Raw genomic sequence first — 15,735 nt, 5'->3', positions numbered from 1 at the left:
CAGTCACTTTCCATTGTCAACCAATAATAACCGAGTCTCATGATCTTTTTGGCCATATTGAGACCATTGGCATGCATTCCGCAAATTCCCTCATGGATTTCCTCAAGTATTTTCCTAGCTTCAACATCATCCACACATCTCAAGAGCAACTGATCTTTCCCTCTCTTGTATAGGATATCCCCATCAAGAACAAATCCCGTTGCCATTCTTCTAATTGTTCTTTTGTCGATCTCATTTGCTTGTTCGGGATATCTTTGATTCTTGATATATTCTAAGATATCATGGAACCATGGACGTCCGTCTGTTTCTTTTTCAATGCTACAAAGAAGATGCGGGGACCTCGATATGCTCATTTTGAGGGCATTATTTCGCTTCTTTACTTGCTTTGAACATTGAAGCCAAAGTGGCTGTGGCATCACTAATTGGTTTTCTTCTCGAGGAAGTAATGAAAAGTTTTTTCTTTGAATTCCTTGATTAATTCAGCTACTAAATCACTGTACTTAATCAATTTTGGATCCCTCACTTCCCACTCTCCACGGATTTGATAAACCACTAGGGCTGAGTCCCCATACACCTCTAAGATTTCGATGTTTCGTTTAATAGCTGCGCGAAGCCCCATGATACAAGCCTCATATTCTGCTATATTATTGGTACAGAAGAAGTTCAGTCTTGCAGTAAACGGATAATGATTCCCCTCTGGCGATACCAGGATTGCTCCGATTCCATGCCCCAACGCATTCGACGCACCATCAAAGCACATCTTCCATGACTTCTCTTTTGATGACTCGGATTCTATTTCTGAGATGCACATTAAGTCTTCGTCTGGGAAATCGAATCTTAAAGGCTCATATTCTTCTGTTGTTCGAGTTGCTAGAAAGTCAGCTATTGCGCTTCCCTTTATCGACTTCTGACTTACATAGGCAATGTCATATTCTGAGAGGAGAATCTGCCATCGCGCCATTCTTCCTGATAGTGCCGGCGATTCCATCATGTATTTTATCGGGTCCAGCTTTGAAATCAACCATATCGTATGGTACAACATGAATTGTCTAAGTTTCCGAGCTACCCAAACCAGAGCGCAACAATATTTCTCAATGGACGAATATTTTGCCTCATATTCAGTGAACTTTTTGCTGAGGTAGTAGATCGCTTTTTCTTTCTTTCTTGACTCATCGTGTTGCCCCAAAGATGCAACCCATTGAACTTTCGAACACAACAAATACAATATCACCGGTCTTCCGTGAGTTGGCGGTACTAGCACCGGAGGATCGGACAAATATTGTTTTATCTTATCAAAGGCCTCCGGCATTCCTCGCTCCATTCTCCGGGTTATGTTTTCAAGAAGCGAAAGATTGGGTCGCATTGGTTGGTAAGTTGAGCGATAAATCGGGCGATGTAGTTTAATCTCTCTAAAAATCCTCTAACTTCCTTTTGCGTGCGCGGAGGTGGTAATTCTTGGATGGCTTTTATTTTATCTGGATCAACTTCGATACCTCTTTCACTGACAATGAAGCCTAGCAACTTTCCCGAGGTAGCCCCGAATGTACATTTGGCTGGATTAAGCTTTAGCTGAAACTTTCTAAGCCTTTCGAACAACTTTTTGAGGTTCACTACATGCTCTTCTTCTCCTCGAGATTTAGCAATCATATGATCGACGTAGACCTCTATTTCTTTATGCATCATGTCATGGAATAACGTCACCATAGCCCTCTGATATGTTGCCCCAGCATTCTTTAGCCCAAATGGCATCACCTTGTAGTAGAACGTTCCCCACATTGTTATGAAGGTAGTTTTCTCCATATCCTCAGGGGCCATCTTGATCTGATTATACCCCGAGAATCCATCCATGAAAGAAAACAATGAATGTTTTGCTGTGTTGTCCACCAACGTGTCAATATGTGGCAAGGAAAATTATCTTTTGGGCTTGCTCGATTCAGTCACGGTAATCCACGCACATTCGTACTTTGCCATCTTTCTTTGGTACCGGACTATGTTAGCCACCCATTCGGATATTTGAGGCTTGTAGGAAGCCGCGTCAATTGCTTCTTGACTTCCTCTTTATTTTCAACAAGATTTCGGCCTCATCCGTCTTAATTTTTGCTGGATGGGCTTGCATTCTGGCTTTAATGGGAGCTTATGGACCACTAAATCTTCATTTAGCCCTGGCATGTCCTGGTATGACCATCCGAAAACATCTTTGTATTCGCGGAGTAAAGTGATCAAACTATGCCTGGTATTCTCTGAAATAGAAGCCTCAATCTTCACTTCTTGTTTCCTCTCTTCAGTGCCCAAATTTATTGTTTCCACAGATTCTTCATGAGGCAAAATCTGCTTATCCTCTTGTTCCACCATTCTTAACAATTCAGAGATGAGACATAATCTTCAAAGATTTTCTTGACTTCAAATTCTCCTAAGCAAACAAATTTCTCAAAATCAATTTCAAGATTCATAACGGGCTTATTCATGTCGTCAATATCTGAGCACCTGAAAGTTGAATGGAAAAGGAAGCTATAAAGGGACATCCAAGTATTGGAAACAACAAACAAAATGTTATGTCATGGCAATGAGGCAAATGTAAGGATAGGCTATGAAATGAGAAAATGATTATGAAATTAGTGATAATGCGAAAAATTGTGACAAAATGCATCTTCATTGATATTCATTTAAATGATAAAGAGCGAATGTAAGCTCTTACAAAAGAATTCTATTATATCTAAGGACACAATAGAAAGTTAATGTTTAGCATTACTCTGAAGATTTATAAACTACAAGAAGCTCCTCGGCAGTCCAATTGTTCAACATGAAACCAGGAGGGCAAGGGCGTATCCTCGAGACATCTTTACTTGCACTAGTCCCTTTGTCAATGGCATTTATACTGACATTCGAAAACCCCTTTCAATTAACCCCAAAGATGTTTCGTGGATCATCTTGTCCAGGTACATCATTCCGCAGATGTAAATGTTTTTGACAAAGGAGGGTACTCTATTGGTTCCCATTCGGTTCTCGCCCAAAGTTCTTGCAACTCTTCTCTCTTGATCCTTCTTCCACTGTCTTTTCTTTGACGCATGTCAGTGGAACCCCAAACCGTATCGGGCCTTGTGGTGCAATCGGCTTTAAAGCCCTAACTATTCCTTGCGATGTCTCCCTAAACCTCTTCTCGCACGAGCTCCCTTCCCACATCAACTTGACACCCATTCGGTATTTCTCGATAGTTTTGGCATCGAATTCTGCTTCTTTCAAATGACAAAAGTGGCATTGATGAATTCAAGGGATCGAAAGGAACATTCCACTGCATCCTTGCTTACTTCCAGGTATGGCGCATCAGCAGAGATAGATGCGACGATGTCTTCTTCGCCCTCGACTGAGACCAAACAGCCATCCATGATAAATTTCAACTTTTGATGGAGGGATGATGGGACTGCTCCAGCAGAATGGATCCAAGGTCTTCCCAAAAGGCAGTTATAAGAGAGTGTAATGTCCATGACTTGGAATTCGACCTCATAAATGTAAGGGCTCACTTCCAAAGGGATTTCGATCTTTCCCATAACTTCGTGCCTCGTCCCGTCGAATGCCCTTACCATGGAATGACAGGGCTTTAAGTAGGACAAATCCATCGGTATTCTGGAAAGCGTAGCCAATGGCATAACATTTAACGCTGACCCATTATCGATGAGTACGTTCGGTATTATGTAGCCCTTGCAGCGGGTCGTGATATGCAGCGCTTTCACCGAGCCTCTACCATTTGGCGGTATCTCATCATCACTAAAAGAGATGAAATTGTCCGCATTCAGATTGTTTACCCACCTATCAAGCTTTTCGACAGATATGTTGTTGGCCACATAAGCTTGATTTAACACCTTCAATAAAGCATTCCGGTGTGGCTCTGAATTTAACAATAGAGATAGAACTGAGATTCATGCTGGCTGCTTGCTCAATTGTTCCACCACACTATACTCGTTGTGCTTAATAAATTTCAAGAATTCTTGAGCTTCTTCCTCATTCACAGGCTTTTTAGTTTCTTGCACGGGTGGAATTTCTTGCTCGACTTCGACTTCGTGCATCACTGCTTTCCCTTTTTGCTTCGAGTAGCTACTTTTCTTTACCGGTTCAACTTTTTTAGAATAACATCGTCCACTTCGAGTAAAATAACCTACCTCCCCAACATCTTCAGTTATGGCTTTGGATTTTTCAACTTTCGGTGTAACGATATTAACATCATATCTCCACGGTACTGTTTTGTTGTCCTTATACGGGAAAGGAGACGGTACTTCAATTACCATCTGTGGTTTCAATGGCTCTCTTATCGCGTCGTAATAAATTACCAACAGTTGATCAGCACTAAAAGGGGGCCTTGATGATTGGCTATCAAAGACGCATACTTCTCTTTCGTTGGCATCTTCCCTCTTGTTAAGGACCTTGATCTCCTTATTATCCATCCGGTCTTGAAGTAACCTTTTAAAGTCCTCACATGACTGAATGTCATGTCCAACAATCCCATGAAAATTGCAAAAACTTTGACCTTCTTCTCCAAAAATTCTATCAGAGTGACTGAGCAATCCTTTCTTAACCAATACCTCCCAGATTTTCTGCAGAGGCGTCCTTATTTCTGAAACACATCTTCTATCCTTCCATTCATCCTCTTTCCCCACTGTGCTCACATTCCCTTCGGTATAGTTAGGGAATAGATTCCTCGTGGCGTTACTGGCACTATCGAATCGTAGGATACCCGCGTCAATGAGTCCTTGAACTCTTCTTTTGAAAGCAAGACAGTTCTCAGTAGAGTGCCCCTGGTTCCCTGCGTGGTATGCACAACTAGCATTTGGATCGTACCACTTTGGGTATGGAGGTTTAAGAGGTGTCATGTAATGGGGAGAAATTAGCTGTTTTTCCAAAAGTTTTGGGTACAATTCCCCATACGACACAGGGATGGGGGTAAATTGTGGTCTCTCGAGATTATGCCTTGCTGGTCTTGGTTTGTTTCTGGGTTGGCTTTGGGCAGGTACCGTGTTTTGTGGGAAAGTGGTGACGGGTCTTTGGTTGTTCGTGGCGTATACGGGGTAGGACGGATGTGATGCTTGATAGTAAGGGGTTTGAGGGGGATAATAGAAATTCGGGGGTGGATAATTTCGAGGTCGGGGTTGGTTAGGATACAAATTGGAAATGTAACGACTCCAGTTCCCACCATGTGGGCTTCTGGCTCTTTCTGAAAAGTAGAGCGCACACCGTTCCACATGTTTTCTAAAACATTCTCCCTGTTAGAACCTTATCTTAAGAAATAATGGCCGAAGGAGGTCATTGAACAACACTGGGTCTCAGTCTTTCAGAATCTTCGCGCCGATGATGTAACTTGGAGAGCCCCGTGGATACGCCCTTCAATTCTGCTATACAAGGTCGGAGATCAAGATTGGGTGCCACTACTCGGGTTATGGGGAGGAGTTGGATATGTTCCGTTAATGGTTCAAAGGCAATTTTCTTCGCGACAATTCATACCTGCCACTGGAGGATTAGCACAGTCTGAGTTTGCTTTTGCGGGCGAAGGATATAGGAAGAGGGTTGGAGCTATCGCAAAGTCTTGGAAAAGAATTCATCTCATGGAATTAGCTTTATACGCTGACACTCTCACTCAAGATTACGACATATGTAGAAAATAACGGGTGAACAGTCAGCAAATCTTGTCAATGAACTACACCGTCCAGAATCCTTTCTCGAAGGAAATGCCGTCTGAGCTAGATATTGCAAGACAAGAATTTGAACGAGAAAAGGCCAAGATGTCTCGGGACCTTAGTGGTTTTCAAGAGGAAAACCACCAATTGAAGATCGACGTTTAGATTGAAAGATCCAGAACCGAGAAAGTGCAAAAAGAAGTTGAAGTCGCGAGAAATGACTTAAGGAACCTCCATCTGGAAAATAAAAAGTTAAGAGGCACAATAAAAAATAGTGGGCTGGGCAAGTCATCGGTAGAATGGAAAGAAAAGGTAAGCAACATTAAAGGCGGGATGGAATTTTGGAAAGGAAAAGCGAAGAAAGAGGAAGAAAAGGCTGCGCGGGCTATGATAGAATTGAGGAAGAAGAACACTGAATATGAAGCTGTGTCTGCCGAGGTAATGACTAGTCTATCTAAATGTCAAGAACTAAAAGAAAGGATAAGAGAGTTAGAAGGTATGCTATAAGATCGTCAACAACAGCTAGATACTCTCTTGAAGGCTTTGGAAGAAAAAGATAGTCAGTATGATAGAGACGTTCGTGCTTACGAAGAGGGCCTCCAAGAAAAAGAAATGTAACTTAGCTATTTGATCAATGAAGTTCGTGGGGTAACCATGCACGTGGTGCAATTATCAGAAGAAGCTGAAATTCTCATTTGCCAATTCCCTCCAAGTCAAAGATCAAATATATCAGAGTTCTTAGCGCGAGTAAAGAAATACGGCGATATAGCTAGGAAGTTTGTGCAATAGCTGAATCGAAAACGGCAAAATATTTTGTAATAAACTCTTTTCATGAATGGAATTCCTAAAATAGGGGCTATCTTGAAATCAACACCAACTTCTTGCATTTCTTTCATGATTAACATTCATTTGACATTTATGCATTCGTTTATTCATTCATTCATTGCATATCCCATAATCGTTCGCTGAGGTTAAAACATACAATTCGCAGTTGTAATACCACGAGACTGGAGCCACGTCATTCGTATAGAACGCGTCGACAAGCTAGGGCAATGGAGGCTGAATTCAATGAAATAATTGAAAGGATGGAAAGACTTCAGAGGGAATTACAAGAGCAGTTGGCTAAGTCGCAGCAAGAGACAAGAGATTTAATGGTGAGATCTCGAGAAGAATCACTCGAACAAAGGGACCAAATGGCCAAAATGATGGAAATGATGTCAGCTTTAGTTAAAGGAAAGGGACCTATGCAGAGCCCTGACGTCGAGGAACCTCGGTCAAGAGTTAATCACAGTCAAGATCCGCTCTATCCCCCAGGATTCACTCCGCTGCATGCCCACGCAACACAAAGAGGGTACACCCAAGGGGAACCCACAGACCTGGAGCAACGAGCGGTGCCACCTACTCACATAGGGCAAGGAGTATTCGTATCAAACCCAGGAGCTAGTCCTGCTGATCCACTCGTTCCAGATTTGGACGATCCAGCAGAGATAGCTAGGTTGAAAATGAATGATCATGATGTTCAGGACAAATATAGGAGCTTGGAAGAAAGGCTCAAGGCGATAGAAGGTACTGAAGCCTTCTCTGCATTGAGCACCAAAGAACTCAGCTTGGTGCCCGATCTGGTTCTGCCTCCGAAGTTCAAGGTGCCTGATTTTGAAAAGTAAGATGGGACAAGATGTCCAAAAGCGCATCTTGTAATGTTTTGCCGAAAACTGACGGGTTACGTGAATGAAGATAAACTACTCATACATTACTTTCAAGATAGTCTAGCAGGATCGGCTCTTCAGTGGTATAACCAGTTTAGTAGGGAAAAGATCCGATCCTGGAAGGACTTGGCATCAGCATTCTGTGAGTAATACAAGCATGTATCGGATATGGTGCTAGACCGGATGACTTTGAAAATGATGGAGAAAAAGCCGTCAGAAACTTTTAGACAGTATGCGCAGAGATGGAGGGACGTCTTAGCCCAAGTGGAACCCCCACTAACAAAAACGGAGATAACCGTTCTCTTCATCAATACTTTGAAAGCACCGTTTTATGACAAATTAGTGGGAAGTGCCACGAAGGACTTTGCGGATATTGTAATATCCGGTGAGCTTATAGAGAATGCCGTCAAGAGCGGTAGAATGAAAGGTCAAGAAAGTTTAAGAAGGGTAGTGCCCATGAAGAAGAAATAACCAAAAGCCCATATGGTGGGAATGGGAAGCCGTTATACCCCTAATCCATATCCAAACCAACCCCGACCTCAAAATTATCCTCCTTTAAATTTCTATTATCCCCCTCAAACCCCCTACTACCAAGCACCACCTCTTTCCTACCCCGTATACGCCACGAACAACCAAAAACCCGTCACTACATTCCCACAAAACACGGTACCCACTCAAAGCCAGCCCAGAAACGAACCAAGACCAGCAAGGCCTAATTCCGAGAGACCGCAATTTACTCCCATCCCTGTATCGTATGGGGAATTATACCTAAAACTTTTGGAGAAAGAGCTAATTTCTCCCCATTCCATGGCACCCCTTAAACCTTCATACCCAAAGTGGTACGATTCAAACGCTAGTTGTACATACCACGCGGGGAACCAGGGGCATTCCACGGAGAATTGCCTAGCCTTTAAGAGGAGAGTTCAAGGACTCATTGACGCGGGTATCCTACGATTCGATAGTACCAGTAACGTAACTGGGAACCCGTTCCCTAACTATACCGAAGGAAATGTGAGCACAGTGGGGAAAGAGGACAAATGGAAAGTCAAAAGATATGTTTCGGAAATAAGGACGCCTCTGCAGAAAATCTGGGAGGTACTGGTTAAGAAAGGATTGCTTTGTCACCCCGATAGAATTCTTGGAGAAGAAGGTCAAAGTTTTTACAATTTCTATGGAATTGTAGGACATGACATTCAGTCATGTAAGGATTTTAAAAGGTTGCTTCAAGACCGGATGGATAATAAGGAAATCAAGGTCCTTAACAAGAGGGAAGAGGCCAACAAAAGAGAAATATGCGCCTCTGACAGCCAGTCATCAGGTTCTCCTTATAACGCTAATCGACCATTAGTAATTTATTACTACGCGACGAAAGAGCCGGTGAAACCAATAATGATAATCGAAGTACCGTCTCCTTTCCCGTACAAGGACGACAAAGCCGTACAATGGAAATACGACGTCAATATCGTCACACCTGAAGATGAAAAACTCAAAGCCATAACTGGAGATGTAGGAGAGGTACGTCATTTTACCCAAAGTGGAAGATGTTATTCGAAAGAGGTCGAACCAGTGATGAAGAACAGTGACTGGAAGCAAAAAGGGAAAGGAGTGATGCATGAGGCTGAAGTCGAGCAAGAAATTCCATCCGTGCAAGAGACTAAAAAGCCTGTGGATGAAGAGGAAGCACTGGAGTTCTTGAAATTTATCAAGCACAGTGAATACAATGTGGTGGAACAATTGAATAAGCAACCAGCACAAATCTCGGTTTTATCCCTGCTGTTAAATTCGGAGCCACACCAGAACGCTTTGCTGAAAGTGTTAAATCAAGCTTATGTGGCAAACAATATATCCGTGGAGAAGCTTGACAGATGGGTGAACAACTTGAACGTGGATAATTTTATTTTTTTTAGTGATGATGAAATACCACCCAATAGTAGAGGTTCAGTGAAAGCACTGCATATTACGACTTGCTGCAAGGGCTACATAATACCGAACGTGCTCATCGATAATGGGTTGGCACTCAAAATTATGCCTTTGGCCATGCTTTCCAGAATTTCGATGGATTTATCCCATTTAAGGCCCTGTCATTCTACGGTAAGGGCATTCGACGGGACAAGGCGTGAAGTCATAGGAAAGATTGAGATCCCTCTGAAAGTGGATCCCTACATATATGATGTCGAGTTCCAAGTCATGGACATTACACCCTCATATAACTACCTTTTGGGAAGACCCTGGATCCATTCTGCAGGAGCAGTCCCATCATCCCTCCATCAAAAGGTGAAATTTATCATGGATGACTGTTTGGTCACTGTCAAGGGAGAAGAAGAGATTGTCGCATCTATCTCTACTGATGCGCCATACCTTGAAGTGAACAAGGACGCAGTGGAATGCTCCTTCCGATCCCTTGAATTCGTCAATGCCACATTCGTCACTGAGGGAAACAAAATTCTTGTACCTAAATTGTCGAGAAATACTAGAATGTGTGTCAAGTTGACTGTAGTAATGAGAGCTCGAGCGAGAAGAGGTTTAGGAAGATATCTGCAAGGAATAGTCAGGGCTCTAAAACCAGTATACCACAAGGCTCGATACAGTTTGGGGTTCTAGCCGGACATGCGTCAAAGAAGAAGACAGTGGAAGAAAGATCAAGAAAGAAGGATCGCGAGAACCTTAGGCCGAGAACCAGAACATGAGCCTATGGAATTCTCTCATTTGTCAAGAACATTTACGTCTGCGGGAATGATATACCCAAGGCAGGATAATGCACAAGGCATAATGTTAATGATCGAAAAGGGTTTTTAGAACATCAGTATAAATGTCATTGGTAAAGGAGCTGACACAAGTAAAGATATCTCAAGGATACGCCTTTGTCCCCCGAGTTTCATGTTGAACAATTGGACTGCCGAGGACCTCCTTGTAGTTTATAAGTCTTCAGAGTAATGCTCAAACATTAATATTCTTTTGCGTCCTTAGACATCATAGAATTCTTTTGTAAGAGCTTGCATTCGCTCTTTATCATTCAAATGAATATCAATAAAGATGCATTTTGTCACAATCTTTTGCATTATCCCTAATTTCATAATAATTTTCTCATTTCATAGCCTATCCTTACATTTGCCTCATGCCATACCATAACATTCAGTTTGTTGGTTTCAATACTTAGATGCACCTCTATAGTTTCCTTTTCCATTCAACTTTCAGGTGCTCAGATATCAATTGCATGAACAAACCCGTTACGAGTCCTGAAATTAATTTTGAGAAGGCTGTTTGTTTAGGAGAGTTCGAAGCCGAAGAAAATGCTAAAGACTATGTCTCGTCTCCTGACTTGCTAAGAATGGTGGAACAAGAGGATAAACAGATTTTGCCTCATCAAGAATCTGTTGAAATAATAAACTTGGGAACTGAAGAAAGGAAGCAAGAAGTGAATATTGGGACCTCTATTTCAGGGGCACCAGACATAATTTGATTGCTTTGTTCCGTGAGTACAAAGATGTATTCGCATGGTTATATCAGGACATGCCAGGGCTGGATGAAGATTTCGTGGTCCATAAACTCCCATTAAGGCCAGAATGCAAACCCATTCAACAAAAGCTAAGACGGGTGAGACCTAGGATGTTGTTGAAAATAAAAGAGGAAGTCAAGAAGCAATTTGATGCTGGCTTCCTACAAGCCTCCAAATATCCAGAGTGGGTGGCCAACATAGTTTCGGTACCAAAGAAAGACGGAAAAGTACGAATGTGCGTGGATTATCGTGACCTGAATCGAGCAAGTCCCAAAGATAATTTTCCCTTACCACACATTGATACGTTGGTGGATAACACAGCAAAACATTCATTGTTTTCTTTCATGGATGGATTCTAGGGGTATAATCAGATCAAGATGGCCTCTGAGGATATGGAGAAAACTACCTTCGTAACAATGTGGGGAACATTCTGCTACAACGTGATGCCATTTGGGTTAAAGAATGCTAGGGCAACATATTAGAGGGCTATGGTGACGTTATTCCATGACATGATGCATAAAGAAATAGAGGTCTATGTCGACAATATGATTGCTAAATCCCGAGGGGAAGAAGAGTATGTAGTGAACCTGAAGAAGTTGTTCGACAGACTGAGAAAGTTCCAGCTAAAGCTCAATCCGGCCAAATGTACGTTTGGGGCTACCTCGTGAAAATTGCTTGGCTTCATTGTCGTGAGAGAGGCATTGAAGTTGATCCAGATAAAATAAAAGCCATTCAAGAGTTACCACCTCCGTGCACGCAAAAGGAAGTCAGAGGATTTTTAGGGAGATTAAACTACATTGCCCGATTTATCGCTCAACTTACCAACCAATGCGACCCAATCTTTCGAATCCTTCGAAAACCTAATCTCAGAGAATGGAACAAGGAGTGCCAAGTGGCTTTTAACAAGATAAAACAGTATTTGTCTAGTCCTCTAGTGCTAGTACCACCAATGCCGGGAAGACCATTGATATTATATTTGACTGTGTTCGAGAATTCAATGGGTTACGTACTGGGGCAACATGACGAGTCCGGAAAGAAAGAAAAGGCAATCTACTACCTCAGCAAAAAGTTCACTGAATATGAGGCAAAGTATTCGTCCATAGAAAAATACTGTTGCGCTCTGGTTTGGGTAGCTCGGAGACTCAGGCAATATATGCTGTATCATACGACATGGCTAATTTCAAAGTTGGACCCAATAAAGTACATGATGGAATCACCTGCACTCTCAGGAAGAATGGCACGATGGCAGATCTTACTATCAGAATATGATATCGTCTATGTGAGCCAAAAGTCGATAAAAGGAGCGTAATAGCTGACTTCTTAGCAACTCGAACAACTGAGGAATACGAGCCATTGAGATTTGATTTCTCTGATGAAGACTTTATGTTCCTTACAGAAAAAGAATGTGAGTCATCAAAAGAAAAGTCATAGAAGATGAGCTTTGATGGTGCATCGAATGCATTGGGGCGTGGGATTGGAGCAGTCTTAGTATCACCAGAAGAAAACCATTATCTGTTCACTGCTAGGTTGAATTTCTTTTGTACCAATAACATAGCGGAATATGAAGCCTGTAACGAAACATCCAAACTTTAGAGGTATACGGAGACTCAGCATTGGTAATTTATCAAATTCGTGGAGATTGGAAAGTAAGGGATTCAAAATTAGTCAAATACAGTGATCTCGTGGCAGGGTTGATTAAAGAATTCAAAGAAATAACTTTTAATTACTTCCCACGAGAAGAAAACCAGTTAGCTGATGCCCTGGCCACTTTGACTTCATTGTTTAAAGCAAATAGAGAAACAAAAATAATGCCTCTTCAAATGAGCATATATGAAGTCCCTGCACATTGTTTCAGCATTGAAAAAGAGCCAGATGGACGGCCATGGTTTCATGATATCTTAGAATACATCAAGAATCAAAGGTATCCGGAGCAAGCAAATGAGAACGACAAAAGAACAATCAGAAGAATGGCAGCGGGATTCGTTCTTGATGAGGACATCCTGTACAAAAGAGGAAAAGATTAGGTGCTCTTAAGATGCATAGATGCTGTTGAAGCCAGAAAAATACTTGAAGATGTCCATGAGGGAATTTGCGGGACACATGCCAATGGTTTCACTATGGCCAGGAATATTATGAGACTCGATTATTACTGGCTGACGATGGAAAGCGACTGCATTAATTTCACACGAAAATGCCACAAATGTCAAATTTATGGTGATAAAATTCATGTAGCCCCTTTGCCTCTTCACGTCATGACTTCTCCGTGGCCTTTTTCTATGTGGGGCATGGATGTTATAGGGTCAATTTCCCTAAAAGCTTCTAATGGACACCGATTCATTTTTGTGGTTGTTGATTACTTCACAAAATGGATAGAAACCGCATCATTTGCCAATGTGACGAAGACTGTAGTTTGCAGGTTTTTGAAAAAAGAAATCATTTGTCGATATGGTTTGCCTGAAAGAATCATTTCAGATAACGCATTGAATTTGAACAACAAGATGATGAAAGAAGTGTGTGAGCGATTCCAAATAAAGCATCATAACTCCTCGCCCTATCGCCCAAAGATGAACGGAGCTGTTGAAGCAGCCAACAAGAATATTAAGAAGATTATTGGGAAAATGACCGAGACATATAAAGACTGGCACGAGAAGTTACCATTTGCTTTGTATGCATATCGCACGTCTGTACGGACATCTATGGGAGCAACTCCTTTCTCTCTGGTCTATGGAATAGAAGCTGTGTTACCCATCGAAGTTGAGATCCCCTCTTTACGAGTCTTAATGGAGTCGAAATTAGAGGAAGCAAAATGAGTTCGAGCTCGATATGACCAGTTAAACCTCATCGAAGAAAAACGTTTAAAGGCAATTTGTCACGGGCAGATGTACCAAAAGAGAATGATCGCTGCTCATGACAAGAAGGTACGGCCAAGAGAATTCCATGAAGGAGAACTCGTGTTGAGAAAGATTCTCCCAATACAGAAGGACTTACAAGGAAAATGGGCACCAAATTGGGAAGGACCATACGTTGTAAAGAAGGCATTCTCGGGCGGAGCTTTGATTCTCACTGAAATGGATGCGAAGGAGTTACCTAATCCAGTGAATTCAGATGCTGTGAAGAAGTATTATGCCTAAAAAAAAAGAAAAAAAGAAAAAGAGATAGGGATAAAGGTGAAAACCCTAAAAGGGCGCCTTGATTAACACAAAAGATTAGGATGAAAACCTGAAAGGGCGTTCTAATGAAGCAAGCACTGGCTTAAAAAGCAAGGCGTTTTGAATGGTGGGTCAAACAGAGAGACTACAGTATTTGAAGCATTTCTGAAAACTCAAAATCTCTTACGAAAGAAAGCCATGCTCGAAAAGATTCTTGATTGAGGAACGTGGAAAAGTTTATGCGTTGAATATCTAGAGCATTTGTATTTGTTGAAATGCAATCCCCTTTCTTTTTATGACACTTTTTTTTTTACTATCATTGATTAACTTTCTTTGTTTGCTACATTTGAAATGAATAAATATGAGGTATCCTTTTGTCCCTACCTAACCATTTTCATGTATCTCATTATGTGGTTCATTTACATGATAAATAGTGAAATGACATACTCTAAACACAAGAAGTGCTAAGCATTACCCGGATAAGAATTTGATAAGTACAAGAGCCTCAATGCAAGGACAAAGTTCAGCCAAGGGCAAAAGGGTGATATTTGAGAAATGTTGATTACTCGTGAAGCTTGGAGACGAGTACGAGGTTTGAAGAGAAGGTCGAGAATCAAAGCAACGAATGCAGACCCTCAAAAATTGTGACGAAAAAGGACATACGACAAACATGCCTAAGGCGCATAGCATAATCATGTAGGCATAAAGGCATTTAAGATAAACAAGTGCATATCATGATGACATCATGCATGACATATACAGGTACTCCAGTAGAGCAAGAGGGTGTGATGATAGCTGTACTGAATCAAAGGAAAAGACACCTGAATTCCACCAGATGATAGGATTTAGTATTTTGATGTTTTTTCTGTTTTCAAAATTCAACTCATATTGCGAGAAGTGAGTTGAGCCTCGGGGCACGTCGAGGTATTTTCAATTATTGTTTATCAAAAAAAAAAAGTCGACTCATATTGCAAGAGGTGAGTTGAGCCTCAGGACACGCTGAGGTAATTTCAATTTATGTTTTTCAATTTATATTTTGCAAAAATCAATTCATATTGCGAGAGGTGAGTTGAGTCTCAAGACACGCTGAGGTATTTTTAATTTCTATTCTTAATGACTGTTTTTAAATCAACTCATATTGCGAGAGGTGAGTTGAGCCTCAGGACACGCTGAGGTATTTTCAATTTCTGTTTTTCCCAATCTATATTTTTCAAAAATCAACTCATATTGCGAGAGGTGAATTGAGCCTCAGGACACGTTGAGGTATTTTCGATTTCCATTTTTCAATTTATGTTTTTCAAAAATCAATTCATATTACGAGAGGTGAGTTGAGCCTCGGGATACGCTGAGGTAATTTCAATTCCTTTTTTTTTTAAAAAGACATCTCATATTGCGAGAAATGAGTTGAGCCTCAAGACACATTGAGGTATTTTCAATTTCTGTCTTTCAAAAAAATCAACTCATATTGCGAGAGGTAAGTTAAGCCTCAGGTCACACGCTGAGGTATTTTCAATTTTTTGCTTTTTCAAAAGATCAACTCATAATTCGAGAGGTGAGTTGAACTTCGGGTCGCATCCCGAGCTATTTTCAAATTTTTTTTTTGTTTTTCAATAAAGAATGAAGATTGGACAACCGAACAAAATTTAGTGCTTTTAAGTCTTTGCACCATCCCTGTTTCACAGAGATGAGCAAAGAGGGGCAACTGTAAACACTAATTTTTT

The sequence above is a fragment of the Gossypium arboreum genome, chromosome 13, assembly GCF_025698485.1.
Source record: "Gossypium arboreum isolate Shixiya-1 chromosome 13, ASM2569848v2, whole genome shotgun sequence".
Taxonomy (NCBI): domain Eukaryota; kingdom Viridiplantae; phylum Streptophyta; class Magnoliopsida; order Malvales; family Malvaceae; genus Gossypium; species Gossypium arboreum.
This window is presented reverse-complemented; position numbering follows the sequence as displayed.